Source organism: Pongo abelii, chromosome 5, assembly GCF_028885655.2.
Source record: "Pongo abelii isolate AG06213 chromosome 5, NHGRI_mPonAbe1-v2.0_pri, whole genome shotgun sequence".
Lineage (NCBI taxonomy): Eukaryota > Metazoa > Chordata > Mammalia > Primates > Hominidae > Pongo > Pongo abelii.
This window is the reverse complement of record NC_071990.2, coordinates 111,257,557-111,277,366: the sequence shown is the minus strand read 5'-3', so window position 1 is coordinate 111,277,366 and position 19,810 is coordinate 111,257,557. Positions and strand designations below refer to the sequence as shown.

At 33.7% G+C, this 19,810-nt stretch overlaps 1 protein-coding gene across 19 annotated transcripts in view; it reads left to right on the top strand.

Moving 5' to 3' along the window:
* WASF1 (WASP family member 1) overlaps positions 1–19,810 on the top strand; it is a 78,944-nt gene that overhangs the window by 2,076 nt on the left and 57,058 nt on the right. For 6 of the 19 annotated variants that reach the window (XM_063724695.1, XM_054556927.2, XM_063724701.1 and 3 more), the window contains one exon: positions 19,003–19,146. The exons of 10 other annotated variants lie outside the window; for them this stretch is intronic. The gene's annotated coding sequence lies outside the window, so the exon portion shown is untranslated. 3 more of the 19 variants (XM_063724700.1, XM_063724693.1, XM_063724696.1) reach the window with 2 other exon arrangements.

The window sequence follows — 19,810 nt, the reverse complement described above, 5'->3', positions numbered from 1 at the left end:
TCCAGTTTTTTTTTTCTAACTTAAATCTACAAGTATGAGTAGGCTTCAGTTTTGCATGATCTACCTAAAGGATGAATTTTTTTTTTTGCAAATATAAGAAACAACTGTTGGTTACTTGATTTCTATGTTAAAAACTGTTTACATCTCATTATTTAAAAATAAATGATTCACTATCAAAAGTAAGTGTTGTATTTTTATAATTTTCCTTTTCCATCTTTCCTTGTTTAAGCTTGTTGCATTAACCCTTTTGATAAAAGAGAATCACATATAACCATTGCAGAGGCAGTTTTAAGGTATAGTAATTGTTTTATGGCACTTGGAAGTGGCGCACATATAATATAAGTTGATGGTGTAGGATTAATTGCTTGATTAGGAAATGACCTTGCAATTTACAAAATGGACACCTTTGTGCCTTGGTTTCCTTATATGTAAATGGAGATAATATTTAGTGGGTAGTGTGCATAAATTCAGGAAAGGTGTGTTTTTGTAATCCTTTTAAAGAAAATTTAAATCTTTTAGCTGATGAATGATAAAAAAATTTCTGTGAAAAATACAATGAAAAAATGTCAGGATTTTCCATGGCATGTTAGAATGGCTGATGAACATTGATTTTTGCTTTGGAGAGGTATGCCTCTGAACTGAACAATGTTTCTCATCTATCAAGGGTTTTAAATAATTGCAGACATAAAGGTTATTACAGTTAATACCTACATATAGTTAAACATATAGATAAAATAGTTAATAGTAAACAAAAATTATGACTTGATAATAAGTAGAATATTGAATTAAGTTAGTGAAGAATAATATATTCAAAAAATATTAAGGCCTTTTTTGTTAAAAATTTGCAGGTGTTAAAATCCAAAATACATAGTTGTGATCATTTATAAGGTATGCTATAGAGTAACTTTATTACTCACGTTTGTAAATATTCATATATTCAGAGACAGTTTTAATATTGTATAAGACTATATTTAATTATACATTTTGCTTTATTTTAGGAATAACTTAAGATATCTTTTCCAAGTGTTTGATTTTCATTATCACAGTACATAGTACCTTGTGATTTCCTTATTGGACTACTATCAAAAGATTATATTATTAGCACTTTTACCAAAACAGTGGTTTTGGTTACTTTGTGAGAAAACTTCATATAGATAAGACTATTAAAGTGTGTTTAAAGTTACTATTGTATGGTTTCGTTTTTGAGAATTTGATGGTTTTATAATGTTTTCTTAAATGAATTAAAATTTAGCTGTCACTGTCACTTGGGTAAATGCAGTAAAGTCATGGTTTTTCTTAGTTCTTTGAGGAGAGAAACTGACCTGCAGCTTATTGTCATAAATCCAAAGTTGTCAGTAAACTGTCAGTTGACAGTTTAACAAATAGTAGGGGCTCAATTTTCTTTGTTAAACAAATAAAATGAATGGGTAAAGAATATCCATTGAATTAATATATTTAGTGAAACATTTTTAAAGATTTATCAAACATTATAATTAATGAAATGTATAACTTTATCTCAGGAGAAAAGAGAAAAATGAATTTGGAGGTTCTTTGAACTCCATTTACCTGCTCAGATATAATTCCATTACCTGTACACTTTTGAACTGGCACTAGATACTTAATAATGTATATGTTAGCAGTCTTTGATTTATGAAATATTAACAATTTTCTTCTTATAGCTCACTTTATGAAGATGTATGTTAACATATTTTTTGTTTTTCCTACACTAGATAGAAGTGTGTTTGATTCTTTGTGACTTATGTTTTCTAGTGAAATAGTAATAAAAAGATATATGTAAATTCTGTGCTGAATGCTTGAGTACCTAGTTGTTAAAAATAAATGACCCCTGAGGTGGAACTTTTTATAAAATTAAGAATCTTGTGTTTTTAGTTTATCACATTCAGCTTATAATTTTGAGTCTTTGTGAATTGGTAGTTCTAACTTACTACACAATTGATTACATTTTACAACTTGTAAAATGGTTTGGAACTTGAGTCTTATTTTCTCAGAAACGGTATACTTAGTGGTTAGAGTCACAGACAGCCCACTAAAGCCTATTTAAATAATAAAATACCTGAATTATAGGATTATGTTAATAATACTAAAGAAATTATAAAATTATGTTAATAATTAGCATAAGTATATTAAAATACCTATAATAATTTGTATGACAATCTTTCTGTGGGAAAAATAAGTTTCAGATCTACCTTGAAATGCTAGGATCTGTAACTCTTGTGTTAGACATGACAACATTATTAGGAACTTGTTCTCTTTCACCCAGTGGACTTGAAGAGGAGGCTGTTTGTCAGTTCAGTGAGTGGCATAGGCTTACATTATCTGGGACGAGAAGTTAGGGCATGACAAAAATTAGAAGGAAATGCAGTCTTCTGTGTGACTTTACTTCTCGAGATGTTGATTATAAAATGAAAAGGTAGAAGTAGATGACTTCTGAGATCTGTTTTAGCTACAAATGAAATTCTAAGGTACTTCGAAGCTTGGTGTAACCCCCTTTTTTTCCTGAGAGTTCATTTTCCCTAAAGTTACCGCTTACGTCCCTCTTATGAGGACATTTCTTCTTTCTGGACCTACCTCTGAAAAAGAAAGTAGTCTTGATCCTTTCACACGTGCCTGTTCTCAGAAGCAAAATTTTTTAGTCTCTTAAAGGCGTTATTTTTGTGATGGGTTTTTTGTTTAATTTTTAAAAATAAACTCCCAGCACTGTCAAGAAACAGGATTTTTCTTTTGGATTGTTTCCTTTGTTTCCTTATTTTGAGCTATTAGTAAAGTCAGGGTAGATTTTGTTTATACTTTGAGGAAAGATCATATCCATGGAATTTTTTTAAGGAAAAAATATTGGAATGAGGTCATGAAGTGGGAGTATGAAGATGTAAAGATGGATTATTGCCTCATAAAGTACGGGGTATCTTGTATTTGTAGCAGCCTTACCTGGGGTGCTGTGGAGCTTTGGTATGGCTGTGATGGAGCTGAAGGCAGATTGAGAAAGTGAATCTGTGAACTCCTTGAGGACAGTTTTGTTGTTAGCGTTTGGTTGTTTTGTTTTGCTTTGCTTCATTTTTGTGTTCCCAGTGCCTGTTTTTGGTTTAAGCTAAATGGATTTTGAGTGTATGCAATTACTACAGAATAAAAGAGAAGCCTTCTGTTCCTCTGTGGAAAGATCAGGGTGCTGTGAGGGAAGAGGTCATGAAACACATCTATTTTTGTCATATGCATTGGAGTATTTAATAATTATTTGGAGATCAGTGATATTCAAAAATAATGTGTAACATGGTCCAAAAGGAAAAGAAGTGACATTGCTTGCTTGCTAGATGTACAAGATACTGTATAGATGCTGTCACATTTATTATTTATCTTGTTTAATTGCTATCATAGCCCTATAAGGATTTAATTGAAGAAAAAGGTTAACTGAATTGAACAAGTTGTTTGTTCTGCCTAGCAGAAGCCCAGATTGTCTCAGAACTGCTTTATCTCCCCTTTTACCAGTAAGTTTCTGTTGGAGCAGTCATTTTAATAACTTGATGATAGCAATTCTGCCTGCCTGCTACCGTCCCCTCATTTGTAATTGGTTCATTTAGTGGGTCCCCCTTGTTAAACCAGTGATTCATAGTTCATAATCAGCACATAATTATTGAGGGCCAAGTAGGTGCTGAAAAGGATAGGTCTCTATTCTCTTGGAGTTAACAGTATAGTAAAAAACAGGTGTCGAACAAATACATTTGTACTTAGAAATTTTGGTGAATGCTATCAAGGAAAAGAAGAGGGAACTGGATTTACATTGGGAGTCAGGGGAGGCTTCTTAGAGGCAAGATTAGTTTCCACTAGTTAGCTAGGTGGAAAAGGAAGAGAATTCAAAGAACAGGTGAAACAGTTAAAGCTTAGTGTAAGCGGGATTGTGACTTGATATGAGGTTGCAGAGGTAAACAGAAGCCAGACTATGCAGAGGGCCTACATGAGGCTTGGTTTAACAAGGTTAAGGATTTTAAGTCTATTGGGGAAGGCCATGAAGAGTTTTAATCAGGTTAATTACTGGATCAGATCTGTCTTTTATAAAGATCACTTTGGCTTGGAAGAGGCCAGAGATACCAATCACAGTTCTGTTCATTTCTGTGGTTTATTGGCCTGGTTTTAGACACTTGCACTAAGCCAAGTCACTCAGAACTTTTCCTGGGTCCTCCATGCCCAGAGGTTGAATAATTTGTTTTCTCTTCAGTTGCTGAAGCTGTGAGATACAAAACTCTGGAACTCTTAATGGCCTTGTTTCTTGCCCTGTGGCTAGATAAGCCGGGGCTTCTAGAACAAAGAGTGCAAAGAAACAGATGCATGGAGTCCTGACTGTATTTGAGTTCCTTTGTCCATGGTCCTGAGATTGTGTTCCAGAGACATCCTAGTTACCTGTCATAAGTCCTCCTTTTTGCATAAACTGTTAGAATTGTGTTTGTGGTACTTGTCAAACAGCAAACTGAGTCCTCTCATAGATCAAGTAATTTGCTCAAGGTTACATGGCTAATAGAAATGGAGGTGGAATTTGAACACAGATATGTGTGATTTCAAAGTCCCATTTTTTTCCTACTCCCTTATGCTGCAAAGGTACCATTTCTTAAACTAAAGGTCCTAAAGGAATTCTAAGGAGGTGGATTTTGGGTGTGGTGACATCTATTGGATGATGATGACAGCAAAGTTTTGTTTTTTTTTTTTTAATTTGGTGTGCTTGATAGTAGTTAGTCCAGCATGTAGCCATTCTTTATTCCTAACCTAGCCAGGTCTACTCCAATAAAGTTACATTGACTAACATATTTGAAAAGAAGAAAAGCTTTTGTGTCAGGGCATGGAATAACTTGTTTGATTCCTTTACCAAAAAAACAAGTGTGTTATGTTTTCACCTTATGCTACAAAAGTAAGTTTGTTTTCTAGTTGTTTTAATAGGGACGTCTTGCTAAATTTGCTAAATTTGCTAAATTTTTATAACATGCATGTGCTAGAGGTTATGCCAGAGAATTATGGAAAGGTTAAATGAAAAGGGAGGAACAGTGAAGCATTTTATATTTTAGTCGAGGATGAAGACTAGCACTCATTTCTTAAAATTACTTTTATAGATTTAGAGGGTACACGTACAGTTTAGTTACATGGATATATTGCATAGTGGCAAAGCCTGGCTTTTTAGTATAGTATACATTGTACCCATTAAATAATTTCTCATCCCTCACACACCATCTATCCTTCCACTCTTCCGAGTCTCCATTATCTATTATTCCACTCTTTATGTCCATGTATACAAATTATTTAGCTCCCACTTATAAATGAGAAAATAGGGTATTTGACTTTCTGTTTCTGAGTTAGTTCACTTAGGATAATGGCCTCTGGTTCCATCCATGTTGCTGCAAAAGAGATGATTTCATTCTTTTTAATGGCTGAATAGTATTTCATTGTTTGCATTTAAATTTTCTTTAATCATCCGTTGATGGACACTTAGGTTGATTCCATATCTTTGCTATTTTGAATAGTAGCACTCATTTTTTTTAAAACCAAAATAAAAGCCCTGTGTGGTACATCATAATACATGACTACAAATTTATCAATTTTTGTTATTTTCAAAGAATCTTCATTTAGTTTCATTTTTTTCTCTTGATTTCCTGTTTTCAATTTCATAGATTTCTGCCTTAATTATTCCATGGTGTATATGTGCCACATTTTCTTAATCCAGTCTATCATTGATGGACATTTGGGTTGGTTCCAAGTCTTTGCTGTTGTGAATAGTATCGCATTAAACATATGTGTGCATTTGTCTTTATAGTAGCATGATTTGTAATCCTTTGGGTATATACCCAGTAATGGGATTGCTGAGTCAAATGGTAATTCTAGTTCTAGATCCTTGAGGAATCGCCACACTGTCTTCCACAATGGTTGAACTAATTTACACTCCCACCAACAGTGTAAAAGCGTTCCTATTTCTCCACATTCTCTCCAGCATCTGTTGTTTCCTGACTTTTTAATGATTGCCATCCTAACTGGCGTGAGGTGATATCTCATTGTGGTTTTGATTTGCATTTCTTTAATGACCAGTGATGATGAGCATTTTTTCATGTGTCTGTTGGCTGCATAGATGTCTTCTTTTGAGAAGTGTCTGTTCATATCCTTTGTCCACTTTTTGATGGAGTTGTTTGTTTTTTTCTTGTAAATTTGTTTGAGTTCTTTGTAGATTCTGAATATTAGCCCTTTGTCAGAAGGGTAGATTGCAAAAATTTTCTCCCATTCTGTAGGTTGCCTGTTCACTCTGATGGTAGTTTCTTTTGCTGTGCAGAAGCTCTTTAGTTTAATTAGATCCCATTTGTCTATTTTGGCTTTTGTTGCCATTGCTTTTGGTGTTTTAGTCATGAAGTCCTTGCCCATGCCCATGTCCTGAATGGTATTGCCTAGGTTTTCTTCTAGGGTTTTTATGGTTTTATAGATCCTTCTACTTTTCTAATACAGACTTCATGATATTTTCAACTTAAAATAGGTTTATTGGGATATAACCCCATCATAAACTGCGGACCATCTGTATATACACTTGGTGCCATAAATTTCCCACCAAGCACTGCTTTTGATGTATCCCACACATTTTGATAAATTGTATTTTCATTTTCACTTAATACAAAGTATTAAGAAATTTCTCTTGAAACTTTGAACCATGTGTTATTTAGAAGTGTGATGTTTAATCTCCAAACGTTTTGAGATTTTCCCATCTATCTTTCTGAGATTGCTTTCTGGTTTAATTGCATTGTGGTCTGAGAGCATATACTCTATTAGTTCTGTTCTTTTAAATTTTTTCAGATGTGTTTTATGGCCTAGAATATAGTCTGTCTCAGTGAATGACTTATGTGAGCTTGAGAATAATGTGTATTCTGCTGTTGTTGAAGTACTATATAAATATCAGTTAGATCCAGTTGATTGATGGTATTTAGTTCAACTGCATTGTTACTGATTTTTTGCCTGTCAGTTAATTACCGATAGAAGGATGTTGATATCTCCAGCTGTGATCATGAGTTCATGTTTCCCTTTGTAGTTTTATCAGTTTTTGCTTCACATTTTGATGCTCTGTTAGGTGCATATACATTAAGAATTGTTAGGTCTTCGACAATTTGCCCCTTTATCGTAATGCAATGCCTTTCTTTATCCCTGTTAATTTCCCGTGCTCAGAAACCTACTTTGTCTCAAATTGATACAGCTACTTCAGATTTATTTTGACTCATGTTAGCATGGTATATCTTTCTCCATTTCTTTACATTTAATCTATTTCTATATTTAAAGTGGGTTTCTTGTGTACAATGTATAGTTAGATCTTTTTTTTTAAATCTACTCTGTCTCTTATCTTTTAATTGGTATATTTAGACCATTCATATTTAAAGTGATTATTGATATAATAGTATTAAAATCTACTGTATTTGCAACTGTTTTTTATTCATTGCACTTGTTCTTTGTTTCATTAAAAAGAAAAAGTTGGCTGGGCTGGTGGCTCACACCTGTAATCCCAACACTTTAGGAGGCTGAGTCAGTCCAATCACTTGAGCCCAGAAGTTTGACACCAGCCTGGGCAATACGGTGAAACCTTGTCTCTACGAAAAAAAATACAGAAATTAGCCAGGTGTGGTCACATGCACCTGTAGTCCCAGCTACTTGGGAGGCTGAGGTAGTAGGATCACTTGAGCCTGGGAGGCGGAGTTTGCAGTGAGCCAAGATTGCGCCACTGTACCCCGGTCTGAGTGATGGAAGGAACCTCTGTTTCACCCCCTCCACCCCCAAAAAATGTCCTCCCTTTTTCTGCTCTGACTTTAATTGAGCACTTTGTATGGTTTCCTTTTCTCTCCTCTCTTAGCATATCAGTTATACTTCTTTCTTTTTAAAATGTTTGGTAAGTGGTTGTCCTAGTTTGCCTCTCATTTTGTATGATTACCGAGGAGAAGTCCAATCTAATTTTTATCCTTGTCCCTCTATAGGTAAAGTAGTTTCTCTCTGTCTTTCAAAATTTTTCTTTGTCTTTGGTTTTCTGCAGTTTGAACATCACATGCCTAGGTGTAGATTTTCTGGTATTTATCATGCTTGATGATCTCTGAGCTTCATGGATTTGCTGTTTGGTTTCTTAATTTTGGAAAAATTTTGAGCACCTGCATATGCTAGGCGTTGTACTAAATACCTTACGTATGTGATTTAATCCTCACAACAACCCCGTGAAGAAGTATGATTCTCATTATTTGTGGTGGGAACTAAGTTTTAAGTATAGACCACTACAGAATTTTTTTACAATAGTCACTAAAATTTAACTGCCTGGGGCTTACCCCTGACTTAAGCTTCGTCTAGATGTAATGAAAAAATGGGATTATTTTGATTTACTTGTTAGGTCGCGATACTGGAGGTGAGTGTTGGGGATTGATTTCAGAGTTCAAGTCATGTGCAGTGTATCAAATTTGTGTACCATCAAAGGAGTTGAATGAAAATGGGTATATTGTGTCCTTTTGATGAGATGCAACTATTTTACCAGCAATTTGCATACATTTGAAAGTTGACTGAACTGATTAATGGAGAATCCAGTACTTTGCTTTAATTTAAAGATGATCTCAAATCCTAAGTGATTTGGTGCTGTTACTAGAAATAGAGAAGCCCAAAGAATGAGTAAGTTTCCTTTTTGGTGGGGGGGGAGTGGGGAATGATGGATAATGAATTTGATTTTGGATATTTTGAATTTGAATTAGTGAGATGTCCCTGTGGAGCTGTCTGGCAGACTGATAGCACAGGAGTATATATTGTCAGGACTGTTAGGGTTGATTGTTTAAGTTTGTGTAAGTAATTTAGAATTGATGGTTAAAGATCTGGCAGTGATGGATTTATGAAGAGGAGAAAGTGTAGAAAGAACTAGGTATAACAAAACTGTTGATGCCTAACATTTAGTGGAAAGAAAAAGGAGAGACAGAAGAGGATGCTGAAGGTGTGATCAAAGGATATAATGTGTTGCATTCTTAATATGACTGTTCTCTTGGGACAGGGGATAAGACCTTGTGGTCTGGCCAGATCTCTGAAGAGGAATGTGAGATGCTAGTGAGTAGGAAGGGAAGCAAAGCAAAAGTGTGTTGATGGTTTTGAAAGTAGAGGAGAATGACAGGATTGCAGGAACTTGGTAAGGACAAAGTTGTTTTCTAATAATGAGGCAATGAATGGATAGGGTAGAATATTCATGTCAGAAAGAGACACTTCGGAGATGGAGATGTCATAGGTAGAACTATTTAAAAAGTCTGTGCACAGACACTTGATGTGCTTAGTAGTGGAAGGAAAGGTGCTACTCCTCAGGACTGGAAGTACTGGCAGTGGAGTCCTTAAGAGAGATGGGGTCCAGTTTTAAAAGCCTTGCTCTTGTCTATATACTTCTAACAGTTGCTCTAGGCTTGGCAAGTAGTAAAGCCACATCATTTGAAGTGGAAATCTTGGAGGGATGAAGGTGGTTATGTATTGCTACTGATTCCTGTATTTTAAAATGTATTCTTCTTGCTTGCAAAAGCAAGTCTTTTTCATTGTGATAGAGGCAGTGCACAACTGCATATCTCATATACAATAGATAGTGTTAACATCATAAAAATCAACATTTTCACTATCACAGAAGGAAATGAAATAGAGCATGTCTTTCAGTGGATTTGTACATACAGAACTTAATTTCATTCATTAGCATTAAAAAGAAAATGTAAATTTTTTGGTAATGCTATACTAAGTACAGAAAGATGACATTAATGACTTCTTATCAGTTAAACGTGAATTTCAATATGTATTTCGTATAGTAGGGATGGATTTATCAGTTCCTCAACAATTTTAATTAAATTCACTCGTTATTAACTGTTATGTGAGAGGTCATGTTAGGACCAGAAAGTGCGGTGAAAATAGTATTTATTTTACTATTCTAATTAAATATTATTTGAGGTATAAGAGATAATTGTTATAAAAGGGCTTTTGGAACAAGTCTATATTAACATAAGATGCTACTGTTAAATTTTAAGACTAGGGAACTAGGACCATAGACAAGATCATGATTTACATTTTCCATTAAATACACAGTGTGGTATGTAAATGTTTCCAATGTAATCAATGACTAGAATAAACAATAAATATTTGTTTTGGTTATCATCAATTTAGCTTTATTATTTTGAATTTTAAGTGACTATACCAATAATGTTGAACTTAAACTACAGAAAGATGGTGATGATTTATTGAAAATTAAGTCACTTATTTTTAATTATGTTGTTTCTATTTGAATTTGTTTTTTATTTGTAGCTACCTCACCGAATATTAGTAGAATTATCTATAGTTGACCTTATTTGCGGGTTATAGTGAAACATGTAAGTTATAGATGTATCTCATCTTAAGAAAACATAATATGAATGAGATTACTAATGAAGTGAGCTTAGATAAAAATAAGAGAAAAGGTACAAGGACTAAGTCCTGGAGTCCTCAAAGAATTAGAGGTACAGAAGATAAAGAAAGGGATGCACTAGCAAAGGAGACTGAGAAGGAGGTGGGAGAAAAGCCAAGAACTTGAGGTGCCCTGGAAGTCAACTTAAGTAGGCGTTTAAAGGAGTGAATCGCAGTTGAGTTGTATCAGATGCTGTTAATAGTTTGAGTGAGAAGAGGCCTGAGAATTAACCATTGGCTATAACAGATAACCGGCCTTGGTGAGGTGGTTTGGCACAGTGCTGAGAATGAAAGCCTGAACAGGACAGATTTTAGTGAGAATTGGAAGAGAGAAATCAGATAACTCATTCAAGAAATTTTGCCGTAAAGGAGAACAGAAATTGGGAGAGGAGTGGTTGGAGGGAGAAGTGGGATCAAGAGAAGTTTTTGGTGGTGGTGGTGGTGGTTGCTTTTTTTTTTTTAAGATGGGTGAAATTATAGCATGTCTCTATGCCAATGGAAGTGATTCAGAAGAGGGAAAAATGATGATACAGAAGAAAGGAAGGATAATTAATTCCTACTGCTTAAATAGGATTTGGAAACTGGCCTGGAACTTCGCCACTGGGTGAAATGGTTTCTGTGGAGAAATTTTTGACTTTGACATAGACAAATTACAAATGCCTAATAACCCAATTCATCTATTGTTTTATAGTTGTAGATTGTTGCTAGGCACTGTACTCTTTTATATATTTTAAAGCTTATGTCTAATATTACTAAGTTTAAATCAGTTTTTTTTGTGAATAGGCAGTAGAAAATAAGCATTTTATAGTATGTGATTATTGTCTTTAGTTGGAATAGTTAATGCTATTTGATTAAGTGGATTTTTGAAAGCTTTATTGAAATACAATTGACATGTAATAAACTGTACAATTGGATGAGTTTTGATTTATGGATACACTCTATCATGACATCAAAATAATGAACCCCAAAAAGTTTCTTAGTTCTTTTTATAATCCCTGTATCCTACCTCTCCCTTCTGTGTCTACAAACCCTCACTCCTTCCCTAAGCAATGATTAACCTACTTTCTGTCACTGTAGGTTAGTTTGCATTTTCTAAAACTTTATATGTGTGGAATCATGTAGTCTGCATATAGTATGCAACACAGTCAGTCATGTGTTGCTTGATGACAAGGATGCGTTCTGAGAAATTGTTAGACAATTTCGTCATTGTGTGAACATCATAGACTGTACTTAACACAATTCTAGATAGTATAGCCTACTGTACACCTAGGCTATATGGTAGAGCCTATTGCCCCTAAGCTACAAACCTGTACAACGTGTTACTGTGCTGAATAATGTAGGCAGTTGTTAACACAATAGTAAGTATTTATGAAGATATTAAACATCTAAATATAGAAAAGGTACAGTAAATATATGGTATTAATATAAGAGATTAAAAATATTACCCCTATATAGGGCACTTACTATGAATGGAGCTTACAGGACTGGAAGTTGCTCTGGGTGACTCAGTGAGTGAGTGGTGAATGAATGAATGGGAAGGCCTAGGACATTACTGTATGTGACTGTAGTTGTTATAAACACTGTATACTTAGGTTACACCAAAATTTATTATAAAAATTTCCTCAGTAATAAATTAACCTTAGCTTACTGTAACATTTTTGCTTTATAAATGTTTAATTTTTTAACTTTTTGACTTTTGGCAGCTTAAAACACAAACTGTACAGCTGTACAAAAGTATTTTCTTCCTTTATATTCTATAAGCCTTTTTTATTTTTAAATTTTTAAAAGCTTTTTTTGGTTAAAAACTAATACCAAAACACACACCTTATCCTAGGCCTACGCAGGGTCAGAATAATTGATATCACTGTCTTCTACTTCCACATCTTGTCCCATTGGAAGGTCTTCAGAGGCAGTAACAAGCATGGAGCTGTCATCTCCTATGATAACAGTGCCTTCTGGAATACCTCCTGAAAGAGCTGCCCAAGGCTCTTTCTAACTTTGCAAAAAAAAATAAGTAGAAGGAGTACAGTCTAAAATAATGATAAAAAGTATAGGATAGTAGATAAATAAACCAGTAATATAGTAGTTTATTATTATCAAGTATTATGTAACTATACTTTTATGTAACTGGCGGCACAGTAGGGTTATTTTTTTTTTCAGTATCACCACAAATATGTGAGTAATGCTTTCCATTATGTATGATGGCTACATTGTGTATGATGGCTAACACTGTATGATGGCTACAGTGTTACTAGGTGATAGGAATTTTTTTTAGTTCCCTTAGAACCTTATGTGACTACCATCATATATGTGGTCCATCGCTGACTGAAACTCATGACTGCAACTCCAGTTATATTAAGATAGGGTAGCCCTTTATCCTTGGAAGATTCTGCTTTAAGAAATACTTTAAATTTTTTTTTTCACACAAAAAAATAAACATTTTTGAGTTTTGTGTGCTATGTGCCAGGCTTTATGCTAATCATTGTTTCTTATTTAATCCTCATAAACAGCCAGCCAAAGAAGGCAGGACTAGCCACAGAGGGATGGAGAAGTTAAGATTCTTTGCACAGTTTGTAAATGGCAGAGCCAAGATTCAAACCCATCTGATCTTTGGTCAGACTCTGTACTCCTAACTGCTATTTTGTCTACCTTTAACTGCTATTTTATCTACTCTGCTTTTAAATTTTACAGATTAAATACAACTAGCAATATTTTTGCTTGAGGACACAGTAAATTAAAAAGTCTCATCCATTGCTAGAGTATAAAATACCAATATTAATTTATTATTTTAATGAATGTAACGCTAAAACTGAAAGACCTTTCATTTCATGTTGACTTTCTGGTGTCCCTGGTCATTTTTTGAGCCTTGCTTTCTATAAAATGAGTAAGCTAACTGTTCTCATTGTCTTCAGGATAGTCTTTGTAAAGACTATACTTTGGTGTGTAAATGTAATTTGGGGAATACCACTGATATTTTTAAAACATTTAAAATCTTTTCAGGGTAAAAGAGTTCAGAAATATTTTGGTCAAAATGAGGACTCAGATTAGGAGAATTATTGTAGGGCTTTTTTTTTTTTTTAATTGGTAAACTCTCTTCTTAGTCTTTTTTCTCCCTGGTTTCCTGATCCAAGACACTGTTTCTTTTTCATAAGCATTCATCTGCTTTTCCATTTCCTTTATTCCCTAAATAATATAGAATAAATGGCTTATCGTATTTTGGCTTGGTGTATCACTGATTCTTTCATGAATGATTCTGTTTTCCCATCTGTATCCTTGACATCTTTAAAATATAACTTTGCACTACTGCATTTTTACCCCTTCTCCTTTTACAAAAACTGTACATATCTATTTGACTTTTGTGCTTTGCTTCCTTTATTCCTGGAATTCATGCATCTTGCCAGGAACATAAAGGGAGCTAGAAGGGTGCACGAGAACTAAGGCTTCTAGAACATTATACTCAGACTTTATCATGCATCTTGTTAAAAAGCAGATTCTGATTCAGAAGTTCAGGGGTGGTACCAAAATATGCAGTTCTTACAAGTTCCTAGTTGATGTTGATGCTGCTGATGCTGATTTAAGGACCACACTTTCACTGGTACAGAAGATCCATGTCAGAAAGAAGTAGTTAGAAAAAGTTTTGCTTTATATAATAATATATTATAAAAAAGTATTGCTTTAAAGGGAATACATTCTTAAATGATCATGTTTATAAAATAGATGAATTCAAAGGAGAGGCAAAAGGTCAGGTAGGTAGAGTGAGAAAAGATAGAAAGGCAACAGACATCTGAATAGAATACCTTCTTAGTTCCTAATGTTGCTAGAACTCTTTTATGACGTTTAAAAAATTGTGGTAAGATACACACGAGTTAAAATTTACAATTTTAATCATTTGAAAGTGTATATAGTTCAGTGGCATTAAGTACATTCACATCTTCCAACTTCTTTTTTAAGATACTTTTATTTTTTAGATCAGTTTTATGTTCATAGCAAAATTGAGCAGAAAGTACAGAGAGTTCCCATATATTCTCTGACCCCACATATGTATAGCCTATTAACATTCTGTACCAGAATAGTACATTTGTTACAACTGATGAACTTACGTTGATAAATCACTCAAAGTTAATATTTTATAGCAGGGTCACTCTTGGTGTTGTACATTTGATGGGTTTTGATACGAGAAATGTGTAATTTCACGTGTCTGCCATTTTAGTATGATACAGAATAGTTTCAGTGCCCAAAAATCTGTACTCTGCCAATTTATCCTCTCTCCTTTCTAACCCCTGGAAACCACTAATCTTTTCTATAGTTTTGCCTTTTCTATCATGTCATGTAGTTGGAATCATAGGGTATGTAGCCTTTTCAAATTCACTTGTTTGACTTGGTAATATGCATTTAAGGTTCCTCCCATGTATTTTCATGGCTTTATATTTCATTTCTTTGAGCGCTGAATATTCCATTATTTGGGTGTACCACACTTTATTTTACACCTACTCGAGGACATACTGGTTGGTTCCAAGTTTCGGCAGTTATGAATAAAACTGCTAAAACATCGACGTTGAGATTTTTGTATGGGCATAAGTTTTCACCTCTTTGGGTAAATACCAAAGAATGTTTTTGCTGGATTGTGTGGTAAGAATTTGTTTCATTTTATAAGAAACTGCCAAACTGTCTTCCAATTATGCATTCTCAATAGCAGCGAATGAGAGTTCTTCTTGCTCTGCATTCTCTCCATCATTTGGTATTGCCAGTGTTTTAGATTTTGGCCATTCTAATAGGCATGTAGCAATATCTCGTTTTAATTTGCAGTTCCCTACTGACACATGATGCATGATGTTGAGCATCTTTTCATATGCTTATTTGCAATCATGCAATCAGTGTATCTCTTTTGGTGAAGTGTTTGTTGAGGTGAGAACTTTTTCCCAATTTTTAATCAAGTTGTTCATTTTCTTGTTGAATTTCAAGAGTTTTTTGTATATTCTGAATAACAGTCTTTTATTAGTCTTTTGCAAATATTTTCTCCCAGTCTGTAGCTTGTTTTCTCATTCTCTCAACATTATCTTAACAGAGCAGAATTTTTAAATTTTAATAAAGTCCAACTTACTAATTATTTTTCATGGATTGTGCCTTCGGTGTTGTATTTAAAATGTCATCTTCAAACCCGAAGTCATCTTGATTTTCTGCTATGGTACCTTCTAGGAGTTTTATAGTTTTGGATTTTATGTTTAGATTTATAATCAATTCTGAGTTCATTTTTGTGAAGTGTGTAAGGTCTGTGTCTAGATTCAGTTTTTTGCATGTGGACGTCCAATTCCAGCATCATTTGTTGAAAAGACTGTCTTTTCTCATTTGTATTGTCTTTGCTTCTTTGTCAAAGATCAGTGACTATTTGCACGGGTCTGTTTCTGGGCTCTTCATTCAGTTTCATTGAACTATTTTTCTATTTCTCCAAAACTACACTGTCTTGATTACTGTAACTTTATAGTAAGTCTTGAAGTTGCATAGTGTCAGTCCTTCAATATTGTGTTGGCTCTGCTGGGTCTTTTGACTCTCTGTAATATTTAGAATCAGTTTGTTGATAGTCACAAAATAACTTGCTGGAATTTTGATTAGGATTGTGTTGAATCTACAGATCAAGTTGGGAAGAACTGGCATCTTGACAATATTGAGTTTTCTTGTCTGTTATGGACTGAATATATGTCCCCATCCCCCACCCCCAAATTCATATGATGACATCCTAACAATGTGATAGTATTAGGAGATAGGACTTTGGGGAGATTATTAGATCATGAGAGTGGAGTCCTCATGGATGAGTGCCTTTATAAAAAAGTCCCCATAGCACTCTCTGGAGCTTTCTGCCATGTGAGAACACAACAAGAAGTCTACAGCCTGGAACAGGACTCTCACTAGAACCTGACCATGCTAGCACCTTAGTCTCATAGAATTCCAGCCTCCAGAACTGTGAGAAATAAATTTCTGTCATTTATAAGATGGCTATTCTGTGGTACTTCATTATAGCAGCCCCAAATGAGAAACTGTCCACAAACAGAGTATCTCTGTATTTATTTAGTTCTTTGATTTCTTTCGTCAGAGTTTTGTAGTTTTTCTCATATAGATTTTGTACAAATTTTATGAGATTTATGCTTATTTCATTTTGTGGGGCTTGCAACATATGTTATTATGTTTTTAATTTCAGATATCACGTATTCATTGTTAAGATGTTGGGAAGCAGTTGACTTATATGTATTAATCTTGTATCCATGCTGTAATTGCTTACTAGTTCCAAGAGTTTTTTGGTTGATTCTTTCAGATTTTCTATGTAGACAATTATGTCATCTTTGAACAAAGACAGTTTTATTTCTTCCCTCCCAATCAGCATACTTTTATTTTCTTCTCTTGTATTAACTAAGACTTTTGGTGTGATATTGTAAGAGGGAACATCCTTTCCTTGTTCTTGACTTTAGCAGGAAAGGTTGTAGTTTCTTGCCATTAAGTATGATGTTAGCTGTAGGTTTTTTGTAAATCTTCTTTTCAAGTTGAGGAAGTTACCTTTTATTCCTATTTTGCAGAGAGTTTTAGTAATGAATGGGCATTGTTTTTTGTCAAATGCTTTTCCAGTATCTTTTGATAAGATCATGCAAGCTTTTCTTCTTCAGCCTGTTGATATCATAAATTATGTTAATAGATTTTTGTATGTAGAACCAGCCTTGCATATCTAGGATGAATCTCACTTGGTCCTGGTATGTAATTATTTTTACACATTGTTGGAATCGATTTGTTAATATTTTGTTGAGGATTTTTGCATTTTTGTTAATGAGAGATATTGGCCTTTAGTTTTTTGGATTTTTTTTTTTTTTGCCTTGTCTTTATCTAGTTTTGCATTAGGATGATATTAACCTTATAGGATGTGTCTGCTTCTATCTTTTCCTTTATGCCTTTTGAAGCAAGAAATACGTTGTCTGCGTGACAAATCTTAATTTATATGTTGCTTGTTTTGAGAATGCTGAATAATGAAAAAGTTAAGTTGTGATTAGGTCAGAGTCGACTCTCAGAAGAGTCTACCAAACAGTAGGAGAGGAGAAGCAGAATTTGTCTATATTCTAGGACCTGTCCCAAAAAACAGAAAGTTTTTTATTCTTAATTATTAATACTTGATATGTTTGTATTATTTTTACTCTTTGAATAGTACATTGAATGTATTTTCTTAAAATATATTCACTGAAGTGCCCAGTTTATACTTCAGATATATCAGTGATACAGATAGAATTCTGAATTTTATGACTTGTACTCTTTCAAAATTGCTTAATAATAAACTTTAGATTTATTAAACTCATTTGGTGATAACAAAGTCCTCCATTTTGTTTTGTGTTAGACCTCTTTTCTTTATTTGCATATGTGGGTAATCATATTATTTGAATGCTTTCTATAGGGATTAGGTTTTTGCTGAAATTGTGGTCCTTTCATAGAGGTCAGGTTAAGGCTGGGCCTTGGTTCTTCCTGTCATGTAGCTTGTTCATAAAGTACAAAGTAATATGGTTCATCATAGTAAGTGAGAAATCTGGAATGTAAACATCATTGTAATAATTCATTGTAAAAGGTATAATTTCTCCCCAGTTTTTTGCTGAATGGCAAGGAGTGGGTGATTCCTATTTAGTTTTTTAAAAAAGCTATGGAAAGCAACATATACTATCAGTTTTCTTCAGGGAAAACATAATACAGTGCGATAAATGAGGTCTCACATATCTTGACCATGTAAAAATATCTGGACAAGTTTAATCTGGTAAAATAAGGTACTCTTGACTGAAGAATGGTCCACTGCTATCTAAGAGGCTCATGTGAGTATAATGAGCTTATTCAGGGGATCAGTATGTGGAAGAAAGAGGGATAGCCAAATTTATCCAACAGTTGGTAGGTTTTTGGATGAGTTTCATTGCTAGTTAAATGAAACTTTAGACTAGTTAGTTCCTCCCTCCTGAGAACATGTTTTCTTTTAAATAAGATGGTGATAATGAGTAAAATGAGGTTAGTTGGTAGAAAATGTAATACATTATTTAGTACAGTTAAACAGTGCATCATGAGTAAAAGACTATAACATAAGTAAAAAGGTACTTAAAATATTTGTTGAATTAATGAATTTAGAATACTGCTTTTTTATCTTCTGAACTTAGAAGTCAGAGGAAGACATCTTGAAAGGACTTTCTGATTTATTGAGCCTTAGTTTTAACAGCTAAAGATTTTCCAGTCAGATATGGCTTTAGTAGCGATAGGTAAAGTTTTTTTTAATGAAAAAATGTTTCAGACTTCTGGGTAAGCAAGAATTGCATTTATTTCATCGAGATAATTTCAAATTCATAATTGGTAGAATTGATTAATGAGGATTTTACTATATTGATCCTCTCATTTCCTATTATAATTAAAAGTAATTGGCTAAGCTTAAATTACTCCTTAGGCCTCATGTTTCATTGTTCTAATTATTCAAAGAAAAAGGTAAGTTCTTTGAGTATGAGAAACAAGGAATAATAAATGTTGGATATTATTTTTGTTCTCAATTTTAAACAGTGTTGGAGAAATCAGCGTGTTAAAACAACTGTTGATGATAGCTGTTGGAGTAAAGTTGCAGTGGAAGCTATGGCTGCAAAATCGTTAAAATCTTCAAGATAAAATTAAGAAGTAATGTATCTCAACAGCAACTCCTGATAGCAGGTGTCAATTTAAAGCTACTTCTCATTTCTGCTTCAAAAGTTATATACTAATAAAAGTGGAATGGTCTTGAAAGCATCTTCTGCATTTAAAAATTAAGTGTGTAGGGACAGGATTAGAAAACATTGGTGGTTTTACAATAGGTTTGGAACCAGCTTCTAAATTTTTTCATTTCTGTTAAAGGTAGCACACTCTCCTAGGCTCAAAACCTTTCTTATTCCGTATCTAATGATTTTTCTTCTCTTGTTTCCAGCTACCAACAGTCTAAAACCCGAATCCTCATCAGTTCTTCAGTGGTAAATTATAAGTGCTCTTAAAAGAGTCCTATATCTCGTTTTCCCATTATTTTTAGTCTGTTCAGCAGTTAGCTAACATATTATTCTTCCTTGCTCATAGTTTTCATTAGACACTTGATTTTAAATCAGCTGTTTTTCTTACTATACTGTTTTTTACTGTGATGTAACAAGTATAACATTTTTAATATAATTTTGTGTATGATGAAAGTGTATATTCTGTTTTTAAATTAGACTTATTCTAACTAGATAAAACTTTCAAGATGGTATTTTTGAATGTAAAAGGTTATTTTAATACTAAATAGGAGTTGAAAAATTGCTGAAGCCATTGTTCTTTTAGAGCTATGCTAAAGAAATAGATGCTTCCCTAGGTA